Genomic DNA, 4,622 nt, shown 5'->3' on the forward strand with positions numbered 1-4,622 from the left:
TTTAACAGAATGCTGTATTTATGCATGTAAAAATGCTAGTCTCCAATAGGAAGATAGTGTGAAACCGTTGCACTGTTTCCTGTACACCCTTCAATGTCCAGTAACTGCCTTGCCTCCTCCGTGAAGCCTTAGCAGATTTCCTCAGCAAACATGGATATCTACCTGTTTGTCTGTACTGATCAGTGGCTTTTATCTCTGGCTGCATGTTATAATCAGCTGATTCCCTTTTTAAAATACCAACGCTGGGGCCCTATTTCCAGAACTTCTGATTCAATTCACCTAGGATGAGGTCCTGGCATCCTTTTTAAGGCTGCCTGTTACTGAGAACTATGGCTGCTAACCAAAATGTTGACAGTTCGAATCCACCAGCGGCTCCTTGGAAACCTCATGGGGCAATTCTACTCTGTCCTATAGGGTTGCTATGATTCAGAATTGACTCAACGGCAATGGTGTTTGGCACTGAGAACCTCGACTGACCCTTGATTTTGCCTGTAATCATTCCTGCCTACTGATTCCTCTTGAGTTGAAGTTCAGCATTACTATCTAACTTCCAGGTATCTCTTCATCTCTCTGAAGTTAGACAGTGAGCTCCTTGAGGACAGGGTCTAAGGTTATTTGTCTGTATCGTCCACAGCACTGAGATGGTGCTGATCACAGACTGAAGACTCAGATGTGGTTTGAGGTTGTTATGGTAACCATTCCCCATAGACCATGATCTCAACCCTATTTCTATGAGACTGTCATCTGAGTTTTGAATGCCATGAGATTGGGGCATTGTATTAGTGCAGAGAGATATGGATGACAGGAGGACATCCCAAAAGAGACACTTGCCAAAAAACTCCTTTCTCACTCCTACCTTCAGCACACACGTTCTGAGTTGGTAGCAGAAGAAGCTACCACAAAGGTAGTTAGTTCCTGCTCCTGGAAGGGCTTGGAATCTAGCCATCTTCTTTGTCATTGTTATCAACGTCATCATCAGCGACATCAACATTGTCACTACTGGGCATCTGTTTTCCATAGAAGGTCTTCCTGGAAGTTCCCTCTGAGAAGGCAACCAACTAAATAAATATTATTACCAAAATGTATCAAAAGAGTTGGCTACCAAAGGGAAATTTTCATAAGTGAGAGAATCTAACACTAAATTTCCTCATCCTAGGGTGCCCACTGTGTGTGGGTAGAGAGAAGGGTTTTTGCTTTAGTTTTGCTTGTTTAATGATGGGAAGCATCCCTTATACATACTCATTTTACTGTATGTGAAGAAAAAAGTTGGATTTTTAATGGTTGCCATAGTGTGTGTGTGTGTGCACAAGAGAGAGAGAGAGAAAGGAAGAGGGAGAAAGAAAGAGAGAAACTTTTTGGGAAAGGTTACAAGACTGGTGGAAATATAGGCAAGATTACCAGACTTCTTTTTGTGGACCCCATGCGACAGGGCAGAGTTATAGCACAATGCTCAACAAATGTCAAGACACTCTCATACACACAACCACTTGATGTTCCCATCGCCATAGGCTGACCCAACAGATCTACTAGCCTCTGAGATATAGTCTGAGGGGTTTTTAGAGTTGCAGTTCTATAAAAGATTTTGTGCACTCACTGATGGGGTCCACTCAGACAGGCAGGCCATGAACTTGACCTGGTTAACATAAGGGCAATGATTACTCCAAGGGAGTAAACTAGCTCTGGAAAGTGGTGTGTTGGTAATTGTTTAACAATGAGCTTTCTGGGGGAAAAAGGCCATATTGTTGCCAATTTCAGTGGTGTAGATGTTCCTACCATGGCTGATTTCAGCTACCAAAGTGATGACATTGAATAGCAGGTTAGAAGAGATGCACACGATCAGTAGTCCAGTTCATCACTGACTTGGGACACCAGACCAACCTCACAGGGTTGGATTTGTTTGGAAGAAAGACCTCACAACATCTGGCTAAAATTTGCCTAAGTTGCTAGAGCCCAAAACATGGGTAGGTCTAGATCGTGCGTGGCCAAAAAGGCTCCTTCTTAGGAATAGACAAGGGTTAGTTTAGGAGAGAGATTGAAAGGAAGAGCACCTGAAGCTTCCCCCCAAAAAGAATTTTAGTCACCCCAGCTCTGGATTCCTCTACCTAGATGTCAAGTGTTGCCCAGAAATCTTTCAGGCCACAGCCTAGGAAAGAATATGATTTATAGAATGCCTCGTATAGAACCGCTCCCCGAATGCTCTGATTCCAAGAGGGGCAACCTGGGAGTTTGCACACACAGCTCAGTATGGAAAGAAGAAAGAGGCAGGGAATGTCAGGAATGGCCCTGTACATGTTCTCTTTGTGCAACATCCACGTCCTGCTCCTTCCACAAGCATGGTTCATCCAAAGCCCAGCCCTGGGATCCCATATAATATAGCAGAAGTCCAGAGTAGTGGTTTTCTCTGGACAAAGCAGGAACCAACTTGGGAAGGATGTTCCTGTGGTCAGGCAGTTGATAAGTGCTCTGGGACTGTTGTAGTCCCACCAGTGACTAGCCTCCAGGTGCTGTGCCCATGCTCTGAGGGAAACACTTCTCTGACTATGCTGATCTCAAGTTTATATTATATGTATAATTATATATTCATAGAGTCCGTGTTTGGCAGACATGGTTAAGCACTGGACTACTAGCCAAAAGGTTGGTGGCTTGAGCCCAACCAGAGTCAGGAACACAGGCCTGGCAATCAGCTTCTGAAAAGTCAAAGCCTGAAAAATCCTAAGGAGCAGTTCTGCTCTGCATGCATGGGGTCACCCTGAGATGGAATCATATCAAATGCAACCGACAACAATTGCTACATATATATATATATATATATATATATATATAATCAGGAGTTGATAACTTTTCTACCAGTTTCTGAACTCCATTTCCAGACAGATTCATGTGGATATAATGGCAATATTCTTAAATAATCTTTGAAAGGTCATGGAATGCCCATTTGAAAAGCATGAATATTGTTTAATTATCAGTTCGTCAGTTAATTTTTAATCATCTAATAAGTGCCAAGAATTGTGGAAGACCTGGGGGGCACAAAAGTGAAGAAGACACACTCTTTGCTGCGACTAGGTTTCTGTAGATGTATTTTAGATATTCCCTCCCCATCACCTTGGGGAAGGATTTCAAAATAGGAAAAGTTTTAATGGCTTTGGATAATGAGCATCTGGTAAGTTTCTCTTTTGTCATTTAGGTTGACTTAACTCTCACTGAGATGTCCTGCCAGCAGAACCAGCAGCAGTGCCAGGCCTCTCCCAAGTGCGCCACCAAGTGCCCTCCCAAGCACCCACCAGTCTCTTCCTGCTGCAGTATCAGCGCTGGGGGCTGCTGTGGTAGCTCTGGGGGCTGCTGTGGATCTAGCTCTGTGCGCTGCTGCAGCTCAGGGGGTGGCGGCTGCTGCCTGAGTCACCACGGGCACCCCAGGTCCCACCACGACAGGCACCAGAGCTCTGACTGCTGTGGCAGTAGCCAGCACTCTAGGGGCTCCGACCGTTGCTCTGGGGCTCTACTTGGTGCTCTGGGGGCTGCTGCTGACCTGGACCATGAGATACATTGAGGAATAGAATTGGTAGACCTAAAGGGCAAAGAACCTACTCCAGCCTGGTGTTTTATGACCTTCTCTGTCCTTTCTCTGTATCTCAGAGCCCTAAGCAATTAAAGAAATACGCAGGCTTTGCTTCTTAGAAGCTATCATGGAGGCTGTTTTGAATTTGCATTATCTTCACCTCATGCTAATATCTTTATTCTTCAGGTTGTTGACAAATATTCTGAAGTATATGATTTGCAACAATAAATTTACTTCTAATTCCCAATTTGGCTTTTGGTTTTTATTGCATTTTTCTTCTCTTTTACCTAAATCCTATCATTTCTCCCTTTTTTTTTAGGGAGATGGATTTTTCAGCTTTAACTGAACTGGAGAAAAAAATTAAACTTTAATGAATTAATTCTTCTTTTTTAAATTTTTATTGTGCTTTAAATAAAAGTTTCAAATCAAGTCAGTCTCTCACACAAAAACTTACATATACCTTGCTACATACTCCCAATTGCTCTCCCCCTAATGAGACAGCCCACTCCCTCCCTCCACTCTCTCCTTTCATGTCCATTTTGCCAGCTTCTAACCCCCTCTACCCTCTCATCTCCCCTCCAGGGAGGAGATGCCAACATAGTCTCAAGTGTCCACCTGATCCACGAAGCTCACTCCTCACCAGCATCTCTCTCCAAACCATTGTCCAGTCCAATCCCTTCTGAAGAGTTGGCTTTGGGGATGGCTCCTGTCCTGGGCTAACAGAAGTTCTTAGGGCCATGACAACCAGGGTCCTTCTAGTCTCAGTCAGACCATTAAGTCTGGTCTTTTTAGGAGAATTTGGGGTCTGCATCCCACTGCTCTCCTACTCCCGCAGGGGATGTCTGTTGTGTTCCCTGTCAGGGCAGTCATGGGTTGTAGCCGGGCACCATCTAGTTCTTCTGGTCTCAGGCTGATGTAGTTTCTGGTTTTTGTGGCCCTTTCTGTTTATTGGACTCATAATTACCTTGTGTTCTTGTTGTTCTTCATTCTCCTTTGATCCAAGTGGATTGTGATCAATTAATGCATCTTAGCCGGATGCTTGCTAGCGTTTAAGACCCGAGACCCC

Source organism: Elephas maximus, chromosome 3 (assembly GCF_024166365.1).
Source record: "Elephas maximus indicus isolate mEleMax1 chromosome 3, mEleMax1 primary haplotype, whole genome shotgun sequence".
Taxonomy (NCBI): Eukaryota; Metazoa; Chordata; class Mammalia; order Proboscidea; family Elephantidae; genus Elephas; species Elephas maximus.